The sequence below is a fragment of the Plectropomus leopardus genome, chromosome 5, assembly GCF_026936395.1.
Source record: "Plectropomus leopardus strain MGB_pleo_1.0 chromosome 5, ASM2693639v1, whole genome shotgun sequence".
NCBI lineage: Eukaryota > Metazoa > Chordata > Actinopteri > Perciformes > Serranidae > Plectropomus > Plectropomus leopardus.
The window spans coordinates 22661398-22672640 of NC_142180.1; the positions used below are offsets into that span (position 1 = coordinate 22661398).

An 11243-nucleotide genomic window follows, 5' to 3' on the forward strand; every position below is an offset into this window, starting at 1 on the left:
TCTAGTGTCGGTAAAAAATGTTATTGTACACTTTCGATCCATTGTTTTGCAGTTAGCTTGTTTACTAAAGTAACTGAATGCCGCTGTCACACTGAACATGCCGCTGAGCCCAGTTCAAACTTTAAAACTATATGGAAAAAATACAGAATCATTCAAGTTTCGTATTGAACAGCCAATCTGATTTGACTGGCAGAATTCTGTAAAGATAAAACACTAAAACATTTACTTCTACTGTCCCTTTCTTTTCTTCTGTACAGATCACATTATGTCTCCTAACACTCCAACCTTAGCCGAACTTCCTGAATGATTTCTGTCAGATGAAATGTAACTTACATATGGAGTCATTCATCAGTGACCACAGTCAGACGGCACAGTAAAAATAGAGCAAAAACAAACAGAGCAGAGTAGAGCCCAGCCAATATAGAGTACTCAGCCAAGGTCTACTGTTCCCGCTCCATCTCCCTCTCCTTCTACCCTCAGCTTGTCTCTTTCTTTCCATCTCTTTCCCCCATCTGTGCCTCCCTTGTCTGAGCTTTGCTTTTTCTCTTTCACTTCCCTTGTCACTCTCCACAGCCCTTCAGGCATCCAGTGGTAAGACTGAGCTGCAGTTGGCAGGCTGGGGCACATAGTCCTATCCTTATACTGAACAAAAAGGGAGTGATAAAAAAGTAGTTCACATAAAATATGTTTGCATTTTGTTTTCAAAAGAATATCAAGCCTCGTCACATTGCAATCCACAGCTAATCATTTCCATGTTAGGTTAATGAATGTTTACATGAACACAAATAATCTGATCAAGCTATAATCAAGGCAATATGCAAGTGAAGTGGATTAAACACCATACTCTGTGCTGTGATTGCAATCATGAACACAGGAACATTATATGCTGTAGTCAATATAATTTATACTCAAGTTTGAGGGCCATTTTAGCCAATAAACACCATAAACTAACTTTCATACACACCTACAACTAATTACAACAACAAGCATCGTGCGTCATGTGGACCTTGTAGGCACTAATCCAACACTGTACCACCTCCACCACTGTCCTCTGTAACACACTGGCTTGCCTTTGCCCTGGCATATAAAATGGGAATGGTTTGTCACCTCAACCGCCCTGCCTAACTGAGATTATTCATTTTTTCCTCACAAAATTTCAAAAGGAGCGAGTAAGAAATGACGTTGGTTGTCTGCTTCCTTTCCATGACTTTTGGTGGAATAAGTATTAGATTCAGGACTGTGTCATTCCCTTTATAGAGACTTTCTGGACTGTTTTTACATCTCCATAAAAGCTGTAGAGGATGTAAATGCAGGGAGTGTTTCATTCATTAAACACAAAAAATACCTGAACTTCAATTTCACTGGTAAATACTAGGACTGGACCCAAATATTATTTGTTAATTGGGTAGGTATTCCATTTTCACTTTAGGCATTTGGATTTTTTTAGTACCAGAACGCAAACACATGAGCCCCCCTGCAGCTCACCCCATGTGGAGCTCTGTCCTGCAGCACAGAGCAGGTGAATTTCAATATCTTCCATAATAAGGTAGCTTACCATTTCAGCCGTGCAACAAAATTTAACAGACTAATTTAAAACACTGGACACGTATTGTTGTACTAATAACTGCCAGAGTTTTTTAACTTTAAAAACTACAAAGTGTCACAAAGCTGTCAAACATTTGGACCCACACCGGGCTCTCTCTCATGTAAGACTGAAGATCCGTGGCACACAGTGTCTCTCTCTCTCACCTGACGCACGGTCTCTCCCCACCAGACAGGGAAGCCGTGGAGCGCGAGGTCTGCCCCTCACTCACCTGACAGTGTAGCTCTGGAGCACAGAAGCTCCAGTCATTAGCTGCTGATTAACGTTGAAGCTCCGAAGCCCAAAAATGGTATTTGCGACAGCTCTAGTCTACACAATCATCATGCAATGTGCATATTTATCCTTGTCATACAAGCAGTTCATGTTTTGTAGAATGAACACAACTGAGGGATTGTTTTATGTACACGAAAACAACCCAAGAAATTGAGAAATTCAGAGTTACACATTGCAAGTGTATGACATCTGTGGCTTGGCTATTGTGAAAGATAAGCAGGAGAGACAAGGTAGATGATGGCTGTTTCAAATGTGCTTGTTAGAGGAAGTTAACAAAATACCACAATCAAGTCTCATTGAGTTCTTAAACTGTCATTAAAATGCTCTCATGGCTAGTTTCTGACAGTTTCCTCAACTGTAGGAAGAACTATGATTACATTTAAGTAAATAATAACGATAGATATACACTCAAGACAGTGCATCTGCCTGGCCCTTGTTAGCTACGATCCAGCTGTGACCGTCATCTTCAGAGCTGGACTCTGGTGCAGAGTAACAGTAAATAGAGCCTCAGGGTGTGCCCTCTCTCTGCCCATAATCCAGAGCCAAGGGACGGGATCAGTGACCGCAGAGAGGATGGAGGGGGAGGTTATAGCACTCACCACAGCCATCAACTAGTCAGTCAATCTGTATCCACACACACACACACACATACAAACAGACATACACAGTCCACTTCCTGAGGGTGACCACTGCAGCTGTGGAGCCACGGACCAAATGACAGCAGTGCTTCAACACAACAAGACATCTGAGATATAGGCACAGGTTACATTTTCTGCAAAAAGCTTGCATGTATTGTTTAGCAGTAGTCAGTACATTTACACGATGTTAGAAAAAGTCATTTTATAATGTTAGTCCAACCAAAACTGGACTTTAAAAATACATGTCAACATGTTAGTTGGACTGAAATCGTACTAAAGCGAATTTCTCAAAGTCCTTCAAACACACCCAGATTATGTGGTTGGAGTCGGTTTGCTCTTTCGTGCCTCAGCCGGATCTGAACTGGCCTTGGTGTTCTGCCATGGCAGCAGCACGGGGGGGAAGCTAAACACTGGTCATCTGCACTAACTGCAATGACACACAGCTACACACAGCTGGAGGAATATCTGCAAAGTTTTCCTTTATCTTCATCTTCTTATGTCTCGATTGCCAGGTGATATAGTGGCTCACTCTTACACTGTGATCAGCAATTTAGGGCTATAGCTTCTAACTGTATCTTTTTAACATGCTTTTACTGTTCAGTGCAGCTGACATCCTTCAAATACATATTACAGACTCTTCTGTCTGCATCTCAGTGAAATTGGCTTTTCATTTCCAACAAAATTTGATAGTATTTTTTCAGGGAGTGCCGTGAGTGAGGGCTCCCTGCAAGCTCCAACAGCTTGATGGATCCTCACAATGGGAGTTGGACATACCTCCGTCAATAAATCGATTCTTACCCTGTGCTTGTATACTGGGAGAAGGATAGTAGCCCAATTAAATGTGCAAGTAAATGTACTGAGTGATATTGATACATGTGAGGTCTCCAGATCGGTTTTAAAGGAGAATCAAACAGTGGAACGATGCAAAAAATGTCATAATCGAGTGTGGACAGTTGAATTATTTTTGTGGCTGAAATGTTTTTGTGTGGTGGCCCTGTGTGGCTGCTGCTCTTTTTTTTTGGCTGACAAGTTGCAAGCTCTAACTGGGAGATCTCCAACCACAGGAGTCTCTGCCAGAGCTAGAGCCCATGCATCAAAATCACTAACGGAGAGTTTGTAACTCATGTCAAAAAGTATAACTATCCCATCAACATGAAAAAAGTCAAAAAGCTGGGTCACCCGGCGGGTCAGTGGCTAGAGCAGGTGCCCCATGTACAGGGGATGTACTCTCGCTGCAGCGGCTGCGGGTTTGATTCCAGCCTTGACCCTTTGCTGCATGTTGTCCCCACTCTCTCTCCCCCTTTCACACTAAAAGCTTTCCTATCCATTAAAGGCATACAAGCCCCCCCAAAAAATCTTTTAAAAAAAAAGAGTCAAAAAGCTGAAATCTTATAGAAATCAGTTTTTCGGCTGCGTGTAGCACAGCTGGTAAAACTGGCTTATTGTTGGTATCTCTCACTGTAAAACCATACATTTGAATGTGATGAAAGCAAGTAAACACTGGAGGGTTACTACCCAAAAGAGAGTAACAACAGAGATGTCACATTAAGATTTTCACCAAAATGAAGTCATTGTGCTCAAGCTGCCTGAAAACGGTTAAAATATGTCCATGACGTTGATAGACCACTTTTCACTACACTGTGGAAAATTCTTGAGTTGTATATTTTCGTTGAAACTTTGCTTGGCTAAGAACTGTGCCTATAATCAGAATCTAAACAGGCAGATTTGGTCTAATCATAATCATCACAATCAAGCTTTGATCGCAATCATCTTGACTTGATGTGTTTGGACCCTGCAATGATGGCTCAGTGAAGGCACAACAAACAAATGCACTGTAAGTAGGCCATCCCTAAACAGTCGGTCTGCCTTTTCCTCACTTATACCCTATCATTACAGCTGGGTCTATTTATAAAACCCATAAATTCAGCTTGCCACACTGAAAGAGCCAAGTTACCAAGGAGTTTGTGGAATTGATGACTTTAAAACCTCACCACTCTCCGTCTTTTTACCTTTTTCCTTGTCTACTCACACAGACTGCCTTGCTCGCTCACTGACTTTCTTTCGCTTGCACCCTCCATCTGGTCCAGTCTCAACGAAATACAGGTCATTGCAAATCCACACTGCAAACCTCGTTTAGCAGCTTTCTGAAGAACGCAAGGCTATTTTCTCCCCGTCTTTCGCCACAGAAAGGCGGGCCCTGGAGCATTCCTGTCACATTATTGGACTAAGCGCATACACACTGTATGTACACAAAGGCACACTCTTATGCACACGTACCGGTGTCCTGTTTCTCCTTTCTGACCTCCTTCTTTCCATTCCTCCCTTCCTCAGTTTTCATACACCTACCCAGCTTGCTTTACTGTATAGTTATACACTAGTATGCAGTTTTTGACCCAACACAGCCTATTCAAATCAGCTGTCCGTGATGAGAAGATATGGAGATGGATGTTTTTTTTCTTTTTTGCTCCCAATCGGAGTCATTTGAGTTTCTGCCGATACCAGGTCCCAATCCGATACTTGAATTTACCTGGATAATACACCTGCACAATGCAAACTTTAAGTACTGTTAAGTAATTAAAATCAAATCAGTGTACACTTGTAGGTTAAATGCCTCTGAATCTCTTGAATCTCTCAATTCAATACAGGAGAGAATGTCTGCATCCAAACAGTTTCAGAGGGTGTTTTTACTATGTTTTGACAAAATAAAAAAGTAAACAAACTAAATATATTAATGGCTCTGATCACAATTCAGCTTCATGCAGCATTTGTTTTTTATATAAAATAACCAAGTAGACAAACTAAAATATCTTTAGAAATTTCTGTCAATTTCACTTAGTGCATCGTTTTTTTTTCAACAAAATAACAAAGCAAACAAACTATAATGTTTCTTCAGAAATTGCTCTCAAATACTCAATGTAGCATTGTAATAAAAGTACAGAACACTACGAATGAGTAATACAATCCAACTCCACGTGGTGTTTAAATTGGTTTTATAGCTGAACTTTAACATTCACAGTCACAACAAAAAAATGAATCGCAAAAATTACAATTCTACTTAAAGTGTTGTAGCAGCTTCAGTTCAGTCTCTACTTTTTGGAATGCCAGCATTACAATAAAGACCTAAGTATCTGCCGATAATCATGCTCTCTGATTACTATATCTGTGTGATGGAGGACGTAAACAAAGAATCAGACGGTGCACATGTTCAAATTAACAAATCACTATCAATTAAAAAATGTGATGATCGAGACAGATACCGATCATTGCGATCTGACTGAGACATTCCTACTTTTAACGTCCGAGCGATAAAAGATTCTGCTCTGCTGTACCAGCCCCAAGGTTTACAAATGGCAGAAAGACACTGAACCCAGCCCACGCCAATGCTATTGAGCGGCAGCGTAAGTAACACAGTGATACAGACATCTTCCTGATGAGCACACATGTGATAGAAACACAAGCCTCTACATGTTTGACTTTGCTGCCAAGCCCTTGGCAATGAGCCGTTTACTATACCTCTGCAGTAACAAACACAGACACTCGGTCAACACACGCATCCTATTTACTGAGGCTGTTCTGCAGGGCCACGGGACTGCAGGTGTCTGCGTCATTCCACAGGTAGCCTACATCATCTTTCCCCAGTACACCAGCTGCGTATAGAGACAACACATGCTGCTGAGGGACTCATTAGAAATCACTCTGCTGCCACAGCACACCGTAGCTCAACCTCTTCTTCTGTCCTTGTTCTGTCAGGGATCTAAATTAGTCAGATTCGGAAGCCAAAAATAAAAAGAGGAACACAGTAGCCTAATACTGAACTCACGCAAACAGGCTTAGACAAAATCTACATCTTTTCTTTGAACACTTACGGACAATAATGAAGCATTTTTACTCGGAGTCAACAGATTATCAGCCTGGCCAATTATTGGGACTGATATTTGGCAGTTTGCCGATTGTCTGTATTGGTACTTTATTTCAGATAAAATTAATCAATTAAATAGTGAAAGAACGTGTCAGCATGGGAGATTTTTTAGTTTGTAAAACCTCAGGGAGCTATTTTTATTTAGTCGTTTTTATTTAAATTTTCACTTGATTTTATGAGAAAAAAAGTAGCTGGGAACTTGCTGTATATGATGTTGAATGTTTTAGTTTTTATTAAACATTTGCTGAAGGAATTTAAACAACATTTTGTGGTGAAGTTTGTTATATTAGAAATTTTAAATATTGACAGAAAGAGTTTCATTTTTATTGCAAATGCTCAACAGTTCCAAATATCGGTTATCTGTCCCATTAACTACAAAAATTGGTACTGGCCCTGAAAAACCAATGTCAGTCGACCCCTAATTTTTACTCCTATATTTAGTGTTTTAATAATCATTTGACATAATTAGCCAGCCTTGAACATCTACATGTTTTAGCACATATGCATCAAAAAGTAAGCTGAATCAGACTAAAATGCCAAAGTGGTTGTTAAATTCTGCAGCCACTGCTGTGGGTCTAATTCCCCACACTAGTAATGATTCATCAACAGCTGTGAGAAACAAAATAGTTTCCAAGTAATTCTAGAAACACCTGACACATCTGACCCTGAAAAATACACAAGATAAGATAGACACTCAACAGAGGTGTTGAGAGACCAACTGCAACCTTTACAAAGTTGCTTTTACTATCTACAACATGAAAACAGCCCCCGCAGTCTCTGATGTCATCAGCTAAAAATAAAATGCTCCTATGTACATAGCTAACCACATGACTAGCACATCGATGTATAAATACGCCAATGCAAAGTCAATACCAGTCTTCACCCACCACTTCATTATTGTAGCATTTAAAAAACATTTTACATTTTAAAAACGACCTTGCTGGCTGTGGTTATGGTGTCACAGCAGAGAGCAGCTTGCTTGAAAAGCAATGTATTAGGAAACAACAGTTCCTCTAATGTGGTTCAGGCTGAGGATCCAAAAAAACTGCAGAAGTACATTTATTAAAAACACAGACAGACAATCATACTGCCTCTGCAGACCAAAACAACAGCTCTCTACTCCAACACTCCAGGCTTCGCTACAATAATGTAGCTTAAAGTGCTATCTGTGAGGAAATTAATATCTAATATCACACAGTGTAAGATGTAGTGGTTGAAAATAAATGTAATAAAGCTGAATATGAAAGCCGAGTCTGAGGAAACCCTTGAATCTCTCCTCTGAGAGACACTGGCACAGCTATGATTGAGGCAATTATCTTTTCATCCGCAGTTTCACACAATTGCATCCGCCAGGATGTGTAGACCAATTACCACTCAAGGCTGAGCTGGAGATGTAATTGGTCGTCCTTCCCCCACCCCCTTCTCAACCTCAACCACTGTCAGCTCTGCAGCGGGGCTTACACAGTACCAACCATTAGCAGGGGGCCATATGGCCCTTTTCTTTCAAAGATGGCAGAGAGCCGTCTAAGTGTTTAGAGGCACTTTAGGGAGGTATGGGACAAAATTGGCTGTAATGCAACATCATTTGTGGGGTTTTGTATTTACAATATCTTGAGGATATTGAGACAAGTCTTTGAAGTGAAAGTTAACACTGCAGGTCCAGTTAAGATAAAATGCCATTCTTTACACTTGGACGGTATTATAAAAAAAATTATCTGTATTCAGTTACATCTCATCCTTTTTACATTCCTGTTAGTAAATTCAGTTGAAATTATCGGACAAGAAGCATTTTAATAAATGGAGATTTGACTCTTAAGCTTTCTCTGAGGGATTGGGATGTTAATTAGATTTTGAATATGACAGATGGGGACGCTGACTGCATTGAATATGCTGATGCTTGATCAAAAGCAGAGTGTCGTTGGCAGGCCCAACATCATCAGTGGGCTTACAGATGCTGCACACACACCCACCACACTTCCACACGCCTCCTGTGTCACGCTACCCATTACAACTGATATTTTTACATACAATGTTCCAACAGAATGATTCTACAATGCTCATAGAGGTAATACTTCAGGCTCTATTAGCTACATTACAGTTTTTAAATAAATAATGGACACGCAAGGTCAAATATGTTGTATAAATCAAATATAATAAATTCTAAAATATAATATAAAATATAATACATTCTGTTTGATGTCACTTCCAGAGTTGGATCTTAAAGACTCACGATGCCTGGTAGTGTTCATTTTTTTAGTGCGATGTCTTTTTAATGAGATGTCACTTGCATTTATATTCCACGCTGAGGCTTTGTAGTTCAATGATGAAGAAGTGTAGTGTGCAAAACGTCTGATGAAAATTGGTCCCTCACTGTTTTGTTTATCTGTGTCATTATTTCTCCATTTGTGGTAAGCAAATGTTTTTCAATGCTCTTATTGAGTGTTATCAGAAGACATAATAAATTAAAACATCAAAATAATTTACATATAAAACAGATTTTACAGCAGTCACTTGTTTAGAAAGCCACACGCAAACTAAACTGCAAATAAAATTAAGTAAAGACAGTTAATTCCATCAGCTACAGGTTGATGCCCCACCTACTTGTTTTGCAGGGTCACACAGTACATTTGTTGTCCTACATCCTATAACCCTCCAGCACAGGCGAATATTTAGGCTCCAAGTTTCCACTCTTTAGTCTGCTTATTTCTGGCCATTCCTGGAGGCCTGAGTCACAACATGTGGCTTCAGGCTTCTTAAGCACAGAAGGATGTGTATACATTATTTTACAATGGGGAAATTGCTTGCTCGTTAGGCCACTGGAGAAACATGAACGAAAATCAGAGTAAATCAGAGAAATGGAAAAAGGGAAACAAGGAGGAGGAGGAGGAACTTCCAAGTGAAGTGCATATGTGCGTAATTTTAATGTTCTCATGTATGATAACTTTTTTCCACCACCCAGACGTTAGTCTTGTAGAGAGCTTGGTCCTGCAGCTTAGGTGGAAGAGTTAGTTAAGATTTGGCCAACATGTTACTGTATGGAGGAAACAGCTGCAAAATGATTACTTCAGTCTGATAATTTTACATGTGACACTGAACACATTTGCTATGTCAAAATTAATCAATAGTGCAAAATAACCTGCGTTAAATATTGCAACCACATGTAACCAGTACTGTTGAGCTCTACATGACACAAGTTTCACAAGATCACGGAAAAAACAGTGGTGGGCAGTGTTAATGCTAGTGTGTAAGTCAGGTAAGACAGGGTACAAGATTGCTTCTGATAGTGTGACTTTGTTTTCTGTATTTATGTATTTTCTTTGTTTTGTATGTCTGTGTGTGTGTGTGTGTGTGTGTGTGTGTGTTTATTCAGACTGATCTGTTCTTGTTTTGTCTTAATTCTTGTTAACGGTGTGTATGGTCAATACTGGGGCAGAAACTGGGAAGTCATGTTTAAAATTAGTTGGGTGGGTAGGATTTAGTAAGTTTTCACTTCTCCCAACTCCTTTTTGGATATGAAATGCATGTGTGGTTTACTGAATGTGTCCAATGGGCTTTCTGGTGTTGTTTTTCTTATTTATGTTCTCTGATTTTTTATTTGGCATGTTCAAAATAAAGATCTAAACCATAACACCAAATTAATAGTTGACAACTAATCGATTAATCGCTCTGACTCTAATTTAAATAGATTAAAAAAATAAAAATAAAAAGATCCGTTGCTGTTTTATAATACTTCACAAAACACTGGCAATCATAGCTGTTCTGCACTGTAGCCATAAATTGTGCACACCATGGAGGGCACATAATAACAGTGATAATACACTAGTAATTTGGATAAATTGTAGTTGCCCCTTCTAGACAGTTCTAGCTGGGTTTATGTCAAGGACCAAACAGTCTGCAAAAAAGTGTATGAAACTTTTTTTTTTTAGCTTTTTTGATTCCAATGAAACAACAAGCCACTGATATGTAGGTTAGTCACGTTGTGAACCAGGCCTGGGCACATTGCACTGCAACAAGTCAGCCTACATTCTCAGCTCATTCACACACTAACTACATGCAACTATGCCTCTGTAAGCACTGACCAGACAGGCGACGAGCTGTTACCAACAGCTATCACTGAAGTCAGCCGGGACGGTTGTGAAAGTTAGCTAGCTGGCCATTTTGTCTTAAAATGGGACATTAGAAACTCCTTTCAATACAGAGCGGTTACAACGATTAAGAGGAGCAGATATTCACTGAGCCACTTCACAATAACTCCCTCCAGCAGCTCTCTGTCAGCGAAATGCCTAGTAACCATAAACACTTTAACAATAAACCAAAAATATTTCCACAAATACATCACTTTTCCATATAAACCACTGCTTAGAAGAACAAGCTGGTACAAATCCAAGTGCACAGGCAATAAATGTCGAACATACGTTACCTTTAGCGGCTGTTTTTCTCATTGTCCTGGCGTAATCCTCGATTGCATTCCCCGCGATTCACACAACAAATAAATGAGAAATTAGCTTTTCAGTTTGTGGCTCTCCTTTGATGAAACCTACACTGGCTTGTATCACCGAGGCTAACAGCGGTGGAGTCCCAGACAGACAAAGCTCAGAGTCAGTTTGACGGTTTGAAAACCGTTTTGGAAAGAAACTGAACCGAGAAAAAAAACCTCGTCTTGTACGTTTACATTAAACAAAGAAGAGCAGTCTCTGAGATAAAATAGGCTGATGAGTACTCTCTTTCCTGACAGACTGAGTGGTTTCAGACCCGGCTAACCAGCTAGCCTGTCGCTACTTCCTTTCTCTTTGCCTAAATAACAGAAGCA

At 39.9% G+C, this 11243-nt stretch overlaps 1 protein-coding gene across 10 annotated transcripts in view; it reads right to left on the reverse strand.

Moving 5' to 3' along the window:
- The window catches only part of myo9bl (myosin IXb-like), a 67207-nt gene extending 55964 nt beyond the window's left edge, over positions 1-11243 (reverse strand). For 6 of the 10 annotated variants that reach the window (XM_088077755.1, XM_088077753.1, XM_088077758.1 and 3 more), the window contains exon 1: positions 10854-11241. The gene's annotated coding sequence lies outside the window, so the exon portion shown is untranslated. Of the gene's footprint in view, positions 1-10853 lie in introns of all 10 variants that reach the window. The other 4 variants (XR_015776622.1, XM_088077756.1, XM_088077757.1 and 1 more) reach the window with 2 other exon arrangements.